General features: G+C 42.0%; 1 protein-coding gene and 1 non-coding gene across 2 annotated transcripts in view; one reads left to right on the top strand and one right to left on the bottom strand.

Moving 5' to 3' along the window:
* Positions 1 to 18,891, top strand: part of XKR4 (XK related 4) — a 410,264-nt gene that overhangs the window by 348,156 nt on the left and 43,217 nt on the right. The gene's annotated exons all lie outside the window — the stretch shown is intronic.
* On the bottom strand, positions 12,668 to 12,743 carry LOC119251839 (small nucleolar RNA SNORD26). The gene has a single exon (XR_005126606.1). It is a non-coding gene; the product is annotated as a small nucleolar RNA SNORD26 (small nucleolar RNA).

The following is an 18,891-nucleotide window of genomic DNA, read 5'->3' as shown; positions in this document are numbered from 1 at the left end:
CCAAGCAGGTGCTGAACACCGCCAGATTCCAGAGAGACCAAAAAGACAATACTCTCTTTCTTGGTGGGTGCTCTTAGGAGTGTGGGGTAAATGGAGATGGTCAGGCTTTTATGCCACTGGCCTCTGTGGCTATCACCTGCAGCCTTGACCTTGTTAACATAGAAGGTGTGTGGGTGTGGGGCACGCATGCCTGACTATGGACACCTGAGCATAGGTGCGTGCATGTGCAAATGTGCACACCTGAGCCTACACGTCAGGGCTATAAGGGCAGTGTTACTCAGAAACAGTGCTGGTGGAACAGTTATAAGAGCACGATCAATGGCTATGAAAGGAAGTGATCACAAGAGAACTCCAGAGAAAGCCCAAAAAAGCATTTAAAGATTCTCAGGGGGCTCAAGTGGCTGTCTCCTTGATGACTTGTTTCCCCTGCTTTACCATTAAAATCTGTGAAAATGATGCTAAGGTCTCCAAAATTCTTCAAATTGCTAGAACTGATGTGAGCCTACCCCACCTGGGATGGTTGCAAAACAGGCAGTCATTGTTGAATTCTTTCAAAGTAATTTCTGTAAAACAGTTAGAACAATTTGGCTGATCGACCATTGAAGTGGCTGAAGAAAATTTAAGAGATGAATGGATATAGCCAGGGTAGATTTATACTTTGGTTTTATATTTATATTTTTACTTTTGGTTGCAAAAATATCATTTTACATTCTCAGTATCTTATGGGTATTTCAGTGAAATAGCTTTTCTAGTTTTTATCCTCTTTCCCCAGGGCCCTGGGAGTAAGTATGGCATGAAACAACTAGCAGACTATAAATAAAATCATTCTACCCACTAATAAAAATCCATTGATCCTAGACAATGACTGAGTTTCCCTTAATCCTCTCTTTACCCAGGATGGGTTTCTTTCTAGGATTCTTCTTATCCTTCACAGTCTTGCTTGATCTGCCCCACATACATAATGCCATGTCTGAATCTTCAGAGTAAATACAGCTTAAGCTTTAAAGCTGGAAATTTTCTCTACGAAAATGTCATTTGTATTGTTCCTTACAATTGACCTGGCCTAAATGAATCTTTACAGCCATCCTTTGAAGTAAGAAGGAAACTATTACTGTGATTATTTAGCAGATGAAAATTGAGGTACCTTGGCTTGTTTAATATCTCCCCCTAATAAATCACAAGGTAACAGTCCTTTTTATTAATGGTATTCATTCCACATTTTTCCATGAAAAATTCCGGGTAGTGGCATCTGAAAAATAATGAGCAAAATGTCAAAACTAGATAGCTATTAAATCTCTGCATAATTGGCAAACTGAGCTTTAAATTTAGCTCTAAGATTTTTGGTAACCAAACAAAAAGGCAGACACTGTTAGTTACGCAATTCCTATTTTCATAAAGAAGTGTGTCTGGTTCTTAGAGAAACCAAAATACCTCCTTGCTTAAGTTCTAGAAGAAATTCTAGAGGGCATTTCTATAAATAAGGTATTGTGTAACCGTCCCAGGCCAGGTAGGTTCAACGTCGGTTGTCCAAGCCTAAAAGAGAGTTTTGGAGCCCTCGACATCATTTTTACAGTGAAGGGGGGAAATCAGCCAGCAGGGAGACAGCAACTTGAACCTCCACTCCCCAGACTGAAGCTGCCCTTTTAGCGCCTTCCTTTTAGGCCCAGGTGTCCATCATCATGGCATCATGGAGGCGTGCAAGGCCATAGGTGCTGGTCATAGAGACTAGTGGTGGAAGGGTATAGGGAAGCCTCATTAACCCACTGACCCTCCACAAGGGCAATGAGACACTTCATGTGGAGCTTTAATGATTTCCTTCTGTAAAACTTCATTTGAGCCATTAGGTTAAAAACTGACTTTCCAACACAAGCACATGTCCCAATGGGTAGTTACCATTGGGACATAAAACCTTATATCTTAGGCTGGATCTCAACTTCCATGGTTTAGATAAATGCTATGTAATTATTATTACATGGTAGGTGAGTATGTTCTTGAGTATACCTCATTAGAATTAAAAATCAGGAAGTCTTGCTAAGTATCCGCACTCATATTCTCTCTCGTCTTAATAAGAAGAAATGAGTATTATAAAGTTATTTTTAGAAAAAGAAACTAAAGTGTTCTTGGGTCATTAGGAAACTCTACTTGGCTTAATTGAAATGCCATCTATTACTCCAAGATATTCCTGCAATGACTATATTTTGAGGTGGCTAGAATACAGGCATTTAAGTTATAATTAGAGCAGATGCTAAATAACCATCTCCCCTGACTCTCAGGCACTGATGAGCACTAACATTTTTAATTAATCACAACTCCCTCTTGGACACTAATAAGGCAATACTGAAATGACTCCTTCCTGTTCATGAGGTATCACATCAGCCCTGCATCTAGCACTGTATCTGTGTATCTCATTAAGTAATCTACTGATGGATAGTCAGTCACTGAATTACCATTGAGCTCCCAGGGCATGCTTGTCTACTAAACTGAGTAGGTGTATACAGAAAATTAGTCTGTTAAAATATATCTAATGGACATCAGCTGGCCTTAGAGTTCTGAGCAGACATTGCTCCAGAATCTTAAGGAAACAAGGCTTTTATCTCTCTTTAAAGAATTTAAAATCTGGGGCGTCCCCTGGTGGCGCAGCAGTTGAGCACTGGGCTGCAAAGCTGCCTGCAGCCTCTGCAGAGCTGGTTTGATCCCCGGCCACTGGCGAGGGTCCCACATGGCGTGACAGACCTCTCCTGCCGCGCCCACTGCTCCCCTCACCAGTGCCTTTCGTCAGTCTGCCTGTTCTGTTCCCCGCTCTGGCTCTGGTGAATTCTCTCACTGTAAGTTCAGGAATGGACAGAGTGCAGGTTTTCTAAGATCCAGCAGACCGGGTAAAGGAGGAGTCAGAGTCCTCAGTGGTTTTTGCAGGTCTTTTATTGGGATTTACCCGGTACACAGCAGGCAGGGGTGCTGGGGGGCCGGGAGGCTGGCAGGCCTCTGTAGGGGCAGGACTGGGCACAGTGCAGGTTTTCTGATCCCATGCAGACTGGGTAAAGGAGGAGTCAGAGTCCTCAGTGGTTTTGCAGGTCTTTTATTTGGGGTTCACCAGGCATATGGCAGGCAGGGGTGCTGGCTGGGTTTCTGTCTTCACTCTATCTGGGCTCTCTGGAGTTGGTTCTGCTGCTTCTCGGCTTCTCTTTCAGCTTCATACTGCTGCTGCTGCTGCTGGTGCTGCTGCTGGCGTCCCCCCGTGACGCCGCCCTTAAAAGCACAGTCTTAGCTCAGCTGAATCCCATCTACCTATGCCCACACCCTATTCCAGGTGCCCGCCATCAGGCATGCATTCAGGACAAGGATCCTTCATCTATCCTGATGGCGGAAGGGCAGAAAAGCCTGATATTTTCTTTACCCTACAGTCCACCCCCTCAGGGTTTTCTGCCATACAGTCTATACATATATATATACAATTTTCTAAGCAAACAAGCAATGCAGCCATGGCCCACAAAAGCAAATACATCGAATATAACAAAATACAATATAACAAAATACAACAGAACACAAATAAGTCCAGGCAGGGCACCAACCTAGTGCAAAAGACAATTATTGGTACCAGCAGATGAGCCACCAAATCTGCTGCCGAAGGCACTGCTCATACGAGGGAGGGGAATCACTCATGGCATCTACTATATCACACCAGGAGCCGTCAGGCTTCCTGGCCTTCTCTGGCTGTAGTCTCGGCTACAAGGCACACACAGCATCCTCCCCCAGGATGCACTAGCTCTGGGATTGGCAATTTTATTCTGTTGGGGGTAATCGCCAACCCTTAGGGTTTCTGTCTGCAGTCGCTCCAACACTCGGCCTTCGTGGCCACCCATGCGACTCACAGACCCCTGCACTCAGGCCAACCCACTGCACAAGCACATGGGTTGGGGATCCAAACTCTGCATTCGGCTTGGGCTCCACCCCAAGCCACGTTCCCCACCCGTCCCCCAAGGACGGGTTCCTCAGCAACTCACCCTCACTCAAGAATGAGCAGGGCATCACCCACAGGTGATTTTACGAGACTCACAGGGCTTCAGCATACCCAGGCTGCTTAACAGCCTCTTAGGGCTTCTCAACTTAGCATCAGTACCAGCTTTTGCTGCCTTAGTTGGCTTTTCTCCTCCACCTGGCTGCTGGGCATGCACAGGCTGCTTTTGGCCATCAAGGCCCACTGGCCACCCCCAGAATCTCGGAAAAAAAAACATAACCTGCCAAGGTCCTCCGCCTTCTGGCGGTATTGTCAGTCCAAGTTTATCAGTCCATGTCCATCAGTTGAAGTCCATTGGCCTCTCCTTGCATCAGCAACGGCCTGCTGCCTCAGGGGTCATTGGCTGGTCCTTTCCGGTGTCGTTGGCTGGTCCTTTCTGGTGTCATTACCTGGTCCTCTTGGGCGTCTCCTCCATGTGTGGTCTCGTCCCACAGCTCCGGACAATATCCAACTTCTGTGCCGCCATGGCGCCTCCAGCATCATCACAGGCAAACAGTCTGTTCTCCTTAGTCCCTCCAGGTCTTCGGAGGGCTCCAATACCCGTCTGCATGGATCCTGCCAACTACGCCAATTGTAGGGGCAGGACTGGGCACAGTGCAGGTTTTCTGATCCCATGCAGACTGGGTAAAGGAGGAGTCAGAGTCCTCAGTGGTTTTGCAGGTCTTTTATTTGGGGTTCACCAGGCATATGGCAGGCAGGGGTGCTGGCTGGGGGGCTGGGAGGCTGGCAGGCCTCCCAGCCCCCAGCAAGTCTTCACTCTATCTGGACTCTCTGGAGTTGGTTCTGCTGCTTCTCGGCTTCTCTTTCAGCTTCATACTGCTGCTGCTGCTGCTGGTGCTGCTGCTGGCGTCCCCCCGTGATGCCGCCCTTAAAAGCACAGTCTTAGCTCAGCTGAATCCCATCTACCTATGCCCACACCCTATTCCAGGTGCCCGCCATCAGGCATGCATTCAGGACAAGGATCCTTCATCTATCCTGATGGCGGAAGGGCAGAAAAGCCTGATATTTTCTTTACCCTACAGCCTCCCAGCCCCCAGCAAGTCTTCACTCTATCTGGGCTCTCCGATGTTCTCTGCTTCTCTCTCAGCTTCTGCTACTTCTTTCTCAGCTTCTCTTTTGGCTTCTGCTGGTGTCCCCGTGACAATGCCCTTAAAAGCCCAGTCTCAGCCCAGGTGAATCCCATCTACCTATGCCCACACCTACTCCAGGTGCCCGCCATCAGGCATGCATTCAGGACCGCAAGGCTCCATCATCTATCCTGATGGCGGGAGGGCAGAAAAGCCTGACATTTTTCCTTACCCTACACTTACCCTCCTGAGCTTCTGACTGTACCCAGTGCTTGTATAAATAAATAAATAAATCTTTAAAAAAAAAAAAGAAAGAAAGAATTTAAAATCTGGTTGGGGAGAGAAAACATACACACAAGTTATGCAACATAAACCAATAATCTAAAAACTGATAAACACTTACAAAATGATACAGAACATAATCGGTGATACTAAGCAGTATACAGATATCAAGTCAGTAGGTAAGGATGATGATTACTCATGGAATGAAGAATAAAGTAGTGATCTCTTTCCCCACCAGCTGAGTAATGTAAAATGTAATGTAAAATGGCACCCAGAAGCAGAGAGAATATTAAATAGAATTACAACCATCCCATATCTAATGTTCCAGGCATGTGGGCAGATGAGACAAATTATGCTGTGTATAGAGAAATTCCATTCCTAAGAAGGTGAATAGTCTTGTTTCAGATCCAGGATTCATACATTTTATTGGGCTCTGATTTTTTACTTCGAGTATATTTTATAAAACAGCAGATTGCTGATCAGTTTTTGATATTCTGATTCTGTGGTGTTGAGGCAAGCCTGCAGGCTGGCAAGGCAGGGAGGCTGTGGGTCGGGGAGTAGGGGGCGTGGAGGAAGGCAGGAAGATTTCCGGCCCCGCATAACTCTTTACACTTTTCCTCTGGGCTCTCTCTGGTGTTCCCTCGGGGACTCACCTCTTCTGTAGTCATATGTAGTCACACTTCTAGTAGCTGCCTCCCTCTAGCTATCTCAGTGATGCTGCCCTTACAGCCCTGGCTTGTAGGCTCAGGTGTGCCCACTTACATGTGCCCCCACCCATGCTCCAGGTGTCCACAATCAGGCACATGTGCCCTGCACCCACACTCCCAAGCACCTCCTGCATTAGCACAATCAAGGCCAAAGGTGATAGCCACAGAGGCTAGTTGTGCAAAAAGCCTGATTAATTCATATACGTTATATGAGGCTAACAGGTAAAGGCAGGAGACTACATTGTCACAAGACTCCCATAGACTGAGTATGTTCAAGGCCTCTGATGTGAGGTCCTCTTCCCAGGGCACTCAGACCAGCATCAAGTGACATAAGGGGGAAGTGAGTAACAGCACCCACTTTCAGTGTTGAACCTGATATAGTGTATACAGACAGTGATTTATAATGATGCATGCCTGAAATGCAAATCGTGTTATAAAGCAATGTTACTTCAATTTAAAAAAAAAATTTAAAGTGATACAAAGAAGGGATATTGATGCTGGACTGATCCCTCCAAGGGTCAAAATAGCATACACAGGAAGAAATGGATAACATTTTTAACTGGTGAAATTTCATGTCAAAAATGATAAACACATGGACACACCTACATAGTATTCTATGATTCCTTCACTAAACAGTATGTTTTATTGGATGATTATATGTTAGGCTTTTTAAAAAATCAGTTAATTAAATTCTTGAAATTTAGAAAAGAGTACAATATAAATTCAAAAGGCTACAATAAAATGGGATTGTTTGCATTAAATTTGCTACCTAATAATTTTCACTGAATGTATTTTGTGTTTCCAAAAAAGAAACTTTTGTTCTTCATTATTTAACAGACTTCAATTAGATGTATTTGTTCTCTCAGCTTAAATACTATAATAATATTCAGTGAAACCTCATGCCCTGCTGTTATTATATTTTTTTTGAATACCTTTGCAGATATGAGATCCTCTTACCTCAGGCATTTTGCAAATGAGTCATTATTATTGGCTCTGTTCAAAAAAAAAAGCCACAAACCATGAAGAATTTACTCAAATTCTCAGGCAAATGAATATGTGTGAATTCACTACAGAGCATTCATTCATAGGTGTAAAGGGCAGGACTGGACATGGTGCAGGTTTTCTAGGATCCAGCAGACCAGGTAAAGGAGAAGTCAGAGTCCTCAGTGTTTTTTGCAAGTTTTTTATTGGGATTTACCCGGTACACAGCAGGCAAGGGTACTGGGGGGCCGGGAGGCTGGCAGGCCTCCCAGCCCCTAGCAAGTCCTCATTCTATCTGGGCTCTCCGGTGATTTCGGCTTCTGTTCGTTCTCGGCTTCTTCTCGGCTTCTCTTTCGGCTTCTGCTGGCGTCCACGTGACACCGCCCTTAAAAGCCCAGTCTTAGCCCAGATGAATCCCATCTACCTATGCCCACATCCTACTCCGGTGCCCGCCATCAGGCATGCATTCAGGACCACAAGGATCCATCATCCATCCTGACGGCGGGAGGGCAGAAAAGCCTGACATTTTTCCTTACCCTACAATATGACACTAGACAATCATCCTACATTTTCAAGGCATGATGTTCTGTGTTGTTTCAGAATAAATTAGGAATATATTTAGGAGTCCAAACCCCGGACATTAATCTGACCCCTCTCTGTAGACTCTTTCCCCCCTAGAATCATCACTCCTTATGTTTCTATAATTTCAGTTACAACGTTGTTCTAAACTAAGTGTAGGAGCAGGAATGGGCCACTGAGCATGTTTTCTGATCCAGCAGACTGGGTAAAGGAGGAGAGAGTCCTGGAGCCCTCAGTGGCTTTTGCAAGCTTTTATTGTGATTTACCCAGTACATGGCAGGCAGGGGTGCTGGTGGGTGTGGGGGGGGGGCGCCGAGAGGCTGGCAGGCCTCCCAGCCCCCAGCAAGTCTTCACTCTGGGCTCTTCTTATTCAAAGAAGGCTCTCTCCTTCTTTCACGTTCTGCTTGTTCTTCTCATGGCTCTGCTTCTCCCTCGGCTTCTCTGCTCCCGCTGCTTCTCTTCTCTTGGCTTCTGCTGGCATCCCCATGACGCCGCCCTTAAAAGCCCAGTCTTAGCCCAGGTGAATCCCATCTACCTATGCCCACACCCTATTCCAGGTGCCTGCCATCAGGCATGCATTCAGGACCACAGGGTTCCGTCATCTAGCCTGATGGCGGGAGGTCAGAAAAGCCTGATACTTTTACCTTACCCTACACTAAGAAATAAAATAGCCTGAAAATGACTTTGTCATCATTGTTTGGGAAACTAGAGGAAAACTAATCAAAAAATTCTAAATATAAGCAAAAAATTAAACTTAAGAAGATCCAAGATAATGTTCAGAGTGGTATGGAGAATTAAGTTAGGCTGGTAACAGGGTTTCTGTGCAAGCAGTGATGGGAAGTGGAGCTATGAAATACATTGAGTCAATTTGTGGAGGATTTAAAAGCCAAGCTAATTCTTTCACTCTTGCATTGTCCATGGAGACCAAGTGGAAACACCTGGAAGCTGAACATGAATGGATCGAAGATGAAGTTTCAGGGGGAACTTTTTAAGTACATTTAACCAAACGTCTGAGCAAAGGGCAGACTTTCAGAGCAAGTTAGAAATCTCCATTTAGAGGAGAGCCCCCATATGAGGCAGAAGTTTGTGGAGGAGATGGAATAGGAACATGCAACAGGTTACTTGGAATCCAAGAGATGGAAAATCTAGACAATGTGCTTACGGGGCTGGACAACCAGGAATAACCTCTAAGAAGAAGGACTGTAAGTGTTGGTCATTGCAGCTTGGGGAAAGGTAATAAAATACTGAGAGAAATTAGGCATGTTGCAGTTGACTACACAGTACTAGAAATAACTGCAAAGGGAATGGAAATAGGATATATAGATACATTGGGTAGGCAGCAAGATCAAGTGATGAATTTTTTAATTAATAATAAAAAGCATAAATAGGAAAGACCTGACAAATTTATTAGCAGAAGGAAAAGAATCTGGAAAGAGAAACTGAAGACAATTATGGGAGAAAGATTGCAATTAAAAACATGAAGAAACTCCATTTGTGGGAAAGAATAAATTAACTTCACAAGCAAGGGTTACATCTTCCAAAAGGGGAGGAAAGAAGCAAAAACAGGAGGGAGAGCATATCTCCCACAGTAGCAAGGACAGAAAATGAAGATTTGTGCAGACTCTCTGCTGCTTGGGCCCTGGGACTTAAGGAGAGGTCATGATAACTACCTCCAAAGTGGGATATCTGTAACTCTGGGAGCACAAAGCATGTAGTGTTTGAAGGAAGTTGATATCCTGATCCTATACTTCCTCTGGACTAGCTGGAAAAAGCCCCTGTGGTTAGGCACATGTCACTATTCTTTGTTTACTCCTCCTCATATCACTCTATTCCTTCTCTTCCTCCAAACTGAGCAAATCTTTCATCCATCCCATACATTGCCTGACTGTAAAAATCTCAGGCTCATGAAACAAAGGAAAACTTCAACCATTCTTTTCATTAAGTAGCCATGTATCCATTCCTATTTGTGCAATGATGAAATAAATGCCTTCCCAATAAAATGTTTGCTTAATAAATATTTCTCAAAATGTGTCATTTATGTATGATGTTTTGAGAGATTCTTTAGTTATATAAGGCCCATGATAACCCAGTCCACAAAAAATGTTTTAACAATATAGTCTTTTAATGACAGTAAATAACAAATGAATAAATAAAATACACATGCATTTTTGTAGAGAACTCTGATAGAGTGATAAATAATTGATATCAAGCATTAAAGTACCTTACAAAAAAATTGGGGCAAAGCAGAAGGAATATAAGCTTAGGAAATAAAAGGGATGATAAAAAATTTCTGTGTTGAAAAGGCTTTGTCAATGTGGTTTTTAAATGGATTGTGATAGGTGGCAAGTCACTATATTTCTATTACACTGGATTCATTTAAAGGATGATGCAACCATTTTCTTTGAATGTCAATATTACAATATGCAAAAAATACATATTTTAACTATTTAAACTTTTGCTGAAAACTTTCATAAGTTTAATCTAAATGCATGAGGATGTAAACAAATTTTCTAAATTGTTTTAGGATATACACCAGTTTAGACCACTGTGGTCTTCTTGGGAAACAAAAAGATGTAAATGAAGGAATTAATGGGCAAAAATGCATGCCCAGTTGAAGTTAACATAAATGTGTAGTAAATCAGGTCAGCAAAGCTCAAGCATTTTTTTTTTGACAATTATCTATAGTCCTGCAGCAAAAATGAAGCCTGAATATAGCAATGATAGAAAATTAAGCACAGCAGGATGATAGGAAGACATTGAATATTAACAAAAAGATGTTAAAATAGTTGCATGATATCTAACTTGGTTAGGGAGAAAGTAAGACCAAAATTGGTTATAGTGGAGAGGGAGGAAGAGGGACCAAAACAGGAAGGAAGAGCACAAGAGTCTATGGTCATGGTTCATGGGTGTCTTGGTGGTGGTAATTTTATGGGGACAAGACCTGAGAGGAGAAATAAAAAATGAACAATGATGTAATAAAACGAAAAAAAAAAAAAAGTTGTTTGCAGAATAGAGTAAGTAGATAGGGCTCCCATAACTGAAGGCTGAATTAGAGTTGCAGAAAGGGAAAGAGAGTCGAAGGGGCATGTCAATTCCAAGCTTTTTGAAAGCAGAGCAGTGCAGTGTAACAAGGTTATTACTTGTGTTTGTTATTAGAATATGGAGATTTTCATGACAAGGTGGTCAAGGACTCATGAGGCTAAAGGCCAACACAGATATTGAAATATTTGAACTGTCTAGAGACAGCTGTCAGGGAGTGCCCGGTAAAGAGCAAGATTGTAAGCAAATTCTTCACTAGTTTGCTGGTATTGGACGAGACCTCGTAGAGAAATGATGCTATAAGTGGACAGTACGGACCTTCAGAGCCAAAGAGTTTCATGTTCTAAAAGTGACACAAGGATTTGCACAGACAACATAAACTCTCGCACTCTACATCGGTTGTGAAGAAATGGAACGTTATTTTCCATATCTTATCCTGCTCAAGAGCAATGATTTATATTGAAAACAAAAGAAAAAGGAAACAAAAAGTCTTAATCCCTCTCTCACTGCAGCTCAGTTCCTCCTGTTTCACAACTTGGTCTATTTCGATGAAAGTGAGTCCTAATTAAGGATTCTCTCAGGAGGTGGGCTAAGTTTCTACAGTTAATACCTAGTGTTGTCCAGGCATTAGGGAAAAGGTGTATCTGTTCCAGTGGTTAATTACAATGTCATATTTCTTTCATCTCGAAGCATTTGGTATTTATTAATTGATCCAGCCAGGAACCTCTGTGGCTGTCCTTACTGACAGTTTCTCAGGCTCAAGCAAACTCCCTTCCAGAAACTGAAGAACTGACAACACGAGATGGGGTCTAACCCCCACTGGTCATGTATATTCTGCAATGGCAAGCTTCAGACGCCATCTCTATACTCAATTTTAGGCAGGAAAAGAAAGCACTGAGCCCATTTGAATTCCCTGGGGGTCTGCTACTGCCTTGAAACAAGTTGCTTTTTCTGTCTTTTTGGTTTAAAATCTATTGTTGGTTCAACTGGCTGTGATTCTGGATCATCTGAACCAGATTGCCCTGAGAATCCAAATTAAATAATTTTCTCTCATGTACTGTCCTGCAATTCAAAAATCAGATTTTCCAGGTCCTATTTTGGAATCCAGAGTCAAGTGCCTTTACATGTGAAGCATCTCCCATGAGGACAATGAATATAGAAAGCTTTTGCTTCATGACTGGCAGAGAGCAAGAAATCTGTCCCAGCATACCAAGGAAATAGCACTTTGCTGTCTCTGAAAGATGCCTTTCCGCTTTTGAGGGGGAGGCCATTAACAGTAGCCTGAGGAGGTCTCAAAGTGACACAATAATGTGGACCACAGTGCCTTTTGGGGGAATAAGCTTCCATCCAGGCATATAAGTGCTGGTGAAGAAGGCAAGAAGACAAGGTTCTCATGAGCCAGTCAAATCCTTTCTTCTAAGGTTAGCGTACTCTCCTCAGGGTGCCCAAAGGGGACTCAAAACCAAGAATTTAATGCATCTTTCTCTCAAAACTGTCTTCAACATCAAAGGCATGACCCATAAAAGAAATAGTTGATAAGCTAGACTTCATTAAAATGAAAAAAAAAAAAAAACCTGCTGTTCTGCAAAAACCAAAAACAATGTTAACAAAATTAAAAGATAAGTAACAGACTGGGAGAAAAATATTTACAAAAGACACATTTTGATAATGGGCTGTTATCTGAAATATTCAAAGAATTCTTAAAACTCAACAATAAAAAAAAACAATACAATTAAAAATAGGCAAAAGACAGCAGATACCTCACCAAATATTAAACAGATGGCAAATAAGCACATGAAAGATATTTAACATTGTATGTCCTTAGGGAAATGCAAATTAACATTTACAACAAGATACCACTACAAACATACATTTTTTTTTTTTGCTTTTCTTTTTATGTATAAAACAGCTTTCCCTTAAATGCTACTCCCCTGCAGGTTGTTGATGCATTAGCGCTTCAGTAAAAATTAAGCGCTCTAGTTTACAGTGCAAGTGGTGCCACTCAGAATTTTAATGGTTTCTCCACTAATCCATGAGAAAGAAGGAATTCCATTTTTTAGACCACTGCCATAGTACATAGCAATTACAATGGTCATAATCCAGAACATTGACAGATACCTCACCAATGCTGACAGGAAAAAAAGAATGCAGAACAACTAAGCTCTCATTCGTTGCTAAAGAAAATGTAAGATAGCACAGTCACCTTGGAAGATAGCTTCTCACAAAGCTAAACTTACATCTACCATACAATTGAGCAGTGGCAATCCTTGGTATGTACCCTAATGAGTTGAAACTCTTGTTGACCCAAAACCAGCACAAAAATGTTTATAGAAGCTATATTCATAATGCCAAATCTTGGAAGTAACCAAGGAGGTGAATGTTTAAAGAACTATGGTCCATTTAGACAATGGAATATCATTCAATGCAAAAAAGAAATGCATTATCAAACCACAAAAAGATGTGGGGGGATTTTCAATGCATATTACTAAGTGAAAGAAGTCAGTCTGAAAAGGCTACGTGTTGTACGGTTGCAATTATGACAGTATAAAGAGATAAAATGGTGGACACCATAAAAATATCAGCCCCACCCAGGGGCTGCAAGGAGGGAAAGACGAGCCATACAGCATGGAGGATATTTAGTGAAACGCTTCTGCCTGTATTACATTGGTGAATAGACATCACTGTCCATTTGTCTAAACCCACATAATGCACAACACTAAGAGTGACCCATACCTGTGGGGAGGGGAGCTCTATGTGCCAATGTGGGTCCATCTACACTAACGAATGCGCCACTCTAGTGAGGGATATTGACAGTAAGGGTGTGTGTGTGTGTGTGTGTGTGTGTGTGTGTGTGTGTGTAAGAGAGAGAGAAATAGAGCGAGAGAGACAGCAGGAGGTTTGATGGGAAATCCCTGTCTCTTCTCTCAATTTTTCTGTGAAACTAAATAGTCTCTTAAAAATAAAATCTATTAATTTTTTAAAAAGTATTTTCCTCAGTTATCTCCAATCTAGGTGAATGCATCATTGCCCACACAGTTGCCCAAGTCAAAAACTCAGGCAACGTACTTGATTTCTCTTTCCGAACAACAAATTAATCCCCAAGGACGTAAGTCCATTTTCAGCAGCTCTGGAAGTTATCACCTACTTTCTTCTGCAATCTTTCCCCTGGCCACATCATACTTCTTTCAGATTCTTAACACATTTCCCTCCCCACTTTCACATCGTTTCCTGTTGCATTCTCCCAGGACTCCCCCTTTTTAAAGGATTTATTTATTTATGCATACAAGAACTGGGATACAGGCCAGAGGTGTGTGGGTGAGGGGGGTAAGAAGATTCACCAGGACAGAGTGGGGACCAGAACAGGCAGAATGACTGAAATACACTGCTGAGGGGAGCAGAGGGCGAGACAGGAGAGGTCTGCTGCCCTATGTGGGTTGCTCCCTAGCTGGGGATAGTGCTCATACTGCAGTGGCTGCACACAGTTTCATAGGTTGTGTCTTAAACCCCTGCATCACCAGGGAGGCCCCCCAGGACTCTTTCTTTTTACCTACCTGTCCCTTGCAACTTTTGGGACATCAACCTGATCATTTTTTTCCCAGGAAACCTTCCCTAGGTCATCCCCAATTCCAGTTAGGACCTAAAGGCAATACTCTCCTTGCCCTTGAGGCAACACTTCTGTCCACAGAAGCAACTGACACTTTTCATCTTCATCATAAATTTTCCACTTAGGTCCTTCCCCACCAGCTGACGAGCATGGCAAGGCAAGAACTGACCTCAGTCTTGTGTGCTATTAGCGTCTAACACATTGTCTTACATTAAGCAGACGTTCAATAAATACTCACCAAATGAAGGAATAAATCAACAAATGAAGGGAAATGTGGCATGAAGATAGTGAGACACCCCCTCCTATGCTAGAGAGGGAAAGAGAGTGAAGAGAAGAATCAATACAGAATTAGATACTCAAGAAAGAACTGTGGTGAAGGCTATGAGGAGTAAGAGATAAAACAGGGTGCACAGGGTGATTCCATGTCTAGTTCATTAAACACAAATAATTATGTGTACAAAAGCATTAGCATAAGCAAACAAATGGTTTACTTAGCATTAAGAAAATGATTCAAAAGCATCACCAGTTAAAGTTGAAAGAATGTTCAAGAGAAGAGAAACCAAAAGTCTCTGGAGACCTTTGAACCAAAGAAAGTCCCTGAGAAAACCCCCAACAGCTCCCCTCTACTCTGTGCAGCCCCCAGTTATATACTTCCAGGTGGGTGGTGGGTAAGGGGAGGCACAGTGATGCCAACTAGAGAATCTGAACAAAGCTGAGGAGCTTTAATAGACTAACAGGATAGGGGCCTCTCCTGGTGGCACAGGTGGTTGAGCGCAGCCCTGCGAAGCTGTGCACAGCCACTGCTGCGCAGGCTCAATCCCAGCTGGGCAGGGAGATACCCACATGGCGCAGAAGACCTCTCCTGCCTTGCCCGTTGCTCCTCTCAGCAGTGCATTTCAGTCAGTCTGCCTGTCCTTTTCCCCACTCTGTCTCTGCTGAATCCTCTCACCCTCCCGCACACCTGGCCTGTACGCCAGTTCTTGTAGGCATGAATAAATAAATCTTTAAAAAAATCATAAAAAAAGAATACCAGGACTGGGGAGTACTGCATGCTTTCAGGCTATGGATGGTGCCTTGTAGGGTAAAACAAGATAACGAGGATGCTTATAATTTATTAGTGAGAAATATGGTTGTTTCCCTGTTGGTTACAGGGTTGATCACAATTTTCTGTACTTTCTCTCCATTTATATGGTCAGCCAACTTAGGGACTTGGAGAAGGACAGGCTGCTGCCATGGGTGCAGGAGTTGAACAGGAGGTGCTGGGGTGGAAAAAGCAAACCACTGTGCTGGACTAGAATTTGGTGCCATTTCATCTAGGAATAGTCAATGGAGAAAAATGTGCCACATTGTGTGAGAAGTTGCAGAGAGGAAAAAGAAAAAGCTTATTTTCTAATTGTATGCAGATCCATCTGGTGAGGGAGATCTGTCCCAAGCTGGCCTGAGGGATAGAAGAGGTATTGCCCAGGTGACCACCCGCCCCAGGCCATGCCCCACTTCTCCAAGACCAAGTGAACTCAGTTCTCACTAAGCACAACCCTGCGCCTCAGGGTACTTGCTCCCACCTTTGAGGGGCCCTTTCCTCCCTCTACAATAATCCTGCCTCTGGGAGTTGGACTGGAAGTTACTAACCTGAGCAAACTGAGGAATACAATCCCGCCACTTGGTTTGTAGCATGTAAGTAAATGGCACATGGAAAACAGTGAGTTACTACTGCATGCTCTTGGAATAACCAAAGTCCCGAATGCTGGTGAGGATGTGGAGCAAAGGACCTCTCCTTTATTGCTGAAGGGAATGAAAAATGCACAATGACTTGGAAGATGGCTTGGTGGTTTCTCAAAAAACTAAACAGAGTCTTATCAAATGAGCCATCCATCCAATTGCATGACAATTGGAAAAAACATCCATCATCACGTTGGAGAGAGTAAAATGATGAGAGGTTTCTGGGAAAAAGGGGTAGTGGGAGGGAGGTTATGTGAATTAATTTGAAAAAATGAAAGAGGATTTTTTTAGGGCAGTGAAACTATTCTAACATTGCAGTAGTTGGTATATATAATTATACTTTTAGCAAAACTCAGACTGTCAACACTAAGAGTGAACCATAAAAGCAACTATGTACTTTAGTTAATAATAATATATCTATACTGGCTCATCAATTATAATAAATGTTCACATTACTACAAGATGTTAATAGCAATGAAAATAAGGTGGGGATGAACATGTGGCGGAACTGTCTGTGGGAGCTCAATATACTTTCCACTCAATTTTTCTATAAATCTGAGACTGCTCTAAAAAATAAAATCTATAATTTTTTAAAAGATGTAACAATGCCACAATCTCAAAAGCTGTCTAGACTTTATCACAAAAGATGGTTTCAAGTACTTTGTTAAGAACATTCATAATAAAGATATGGAGATATTTTTGCAAAATAAAAGGCCATGGATGATTATATTTAAAAATGAACTAGGAGTGAACATTTGAAGTACCAGCTCTTCATATTATGTTACTTCAGGTAGGTGAGCTCACCTCTCTAAACCGCCAATGCTTTTAAAATATTTTTATTAAAGCAACAGTGCATTATAGTATTATATAAGTGTCAGGTGTGGGTCACTGAGAATCAACGTGTATATATACCACAACGTGTGTATATACTTTACCACCGAAAGTCCATTTCTCTACTTCACTTTATTACAGTCCTCTTTGTCCAATATATCCATCTCTTTGTCTCTTTTCCTTCTGGTAAATACTGCTTGATCTTGTGGTCCAAATTTCTGTCTTTTTTAACTTAGTTTATCTGTTAGTTTTCCCTGTGTACCACCTGAGTGATATCACACTGTATTAGTTTTTCTCTGACCCATTTCACTAAGCATAATTCCCTCTAGGGACATCTGTGTTGTAAATGGCAGGATTTCATCTTTTTTTTTTTTATAGTCTCACTTTTTTGAGAGAAAAAGATGACAATGCAGTAAATATTTTAAACTAGATATATGTGTTTAACATAATTTATTTTTTTAAGTGACCTGACATTTAAATTTTTTTCAAATAATTTTGAAACATATCACTTAAAGATTGCTTAAAGATAATCCAATGTTAAGTTGCATATTTAGGAAATTTTCCATATAAAAAATCAAATCAAAAGCAATTACACATCAAATTAAAATATGCAATTTTAACTTTTTACTGTCTACCTTAGGCTCACATGATACCACCTAACATAAAATCCTTACAATAGGCACTTCCATTTACTCCCCTCATAATACATTTACTACTACATGTGTTCTAAATCATACAATCTCTTGTAATCATTTTGGCTAAACTGTCTATTATCTTTTCAGTCCATTAATAGTGAGGAAAAATACCTTATATTTGCTAAATATTTACCATTCATTTCTGACATTCTTCATTACTATGAATAGATCCAAATTTGCATCCAATATCATTTTCTACAACACGAACTTTCTTCATCATTTCTTACCATGGCAGTTCACTAAAAACTCTCAGTTTTGATTTGTATGGAATGTCTTTATTTTGCCTTCATTTTGCAATGATATTTTCTCTAGTCATAGAATTCCAGTTTGTTGAGTGTTGTGTTTTGTTTTGTTTTTTCCCCAACTCTCAAAGATCCTGTTTCAAGTCTTTGGCTTGTATTGTTTCTTATGTCTATGAAGTCTGGAACACCCTTAAATCTGGGGCTAGTTGCCCCTTTTTGTTTGAGGCATGATCTTCTGGGGTCTTTTCGGTATGCACCAGTTGTTTAATAAGATCCTTTATTTCTGACTGGTCAGAATTTACAGTCTCTTAGTCCCATGTAAGCTCAGGGAATGGTTCAGTTTACAGCGACCCACTAGTAGATTTTTGCGAGGCTCATGACCATGTGGCTTAGTGTTCAACAACAAAAACCCAAGTAGATACCTAAGCTGATTTCCTGAGCTCTTTTTCTGCATCAATTTCTTCTCTCCAATATTGTTCTCCACAAATTCCAGCCATCTTAACTCCCCTGAAATACTGATGTTTGCCTTGCAGAACTGTGTTCTACTTGAGTTCCCCTTTCTGTGCAATAGTTTAGGAAGTGCCTCCAGGCAAAAAACAGGGCAATAGCTGCTCTCACTTGAGTTATTTTCTTTCTGTTTAGGATACAGGTCTGTGCCTTCTGTTATCCAGTGTCTGTCCAGCTGTTTAGTGTGTCATCCAGATTTCTAGTTGTGTATGGCAAGAGGGAAAATCTGATACTATCAAAGTTTCATAGATTTACTTAAGTTACAAGACTGTCTTTTTAATAGACCATATTTTCTTAAAAATTGTATGCATATTAAATACTAGGTATGCACATAGTTCTTCTAAACCCCAGAATACTAGTGTCATAATTTTTATTTCTCTTAACCATTGTTATACTTATTTTGGTTGAAATATTCTCACACATTAAGAAAAGTAATTGCCGGGCCTCCCCGGTGGCGCAGCGGTTGAGCGCTGGGTTGCGAAGCTGCCTGCATCATCTGCAGCGCCATTTCGATCCGCGGCTGCTCCCCGGCCACTGGAGGAGGGTCCCACATGGTGCGCAGACCTCTCCTGCCGCCCGCTGCTCCCCTCAGCAGTGTACTTCGGTCCTTCTGCCTGCTCTGC

This window comes from Talpa occidentalis, unplaced genomic scaffold (assembly GCF_014898055.3).
Source record: "Talpa occidentalis isolate TD23 unplaced genomic scaffold, MPIMG_talOcc4v2.1, whole genome shotgun sequence".
NCBI lineage: Eukaryota > Metazoa > Chordata > Mammalia > Eulipotyphla > Talpidae > Talpa > Talpa occidentalis.
This window is presented reverse-complemented; position numbering and strand designations above follow the sequence as displayed.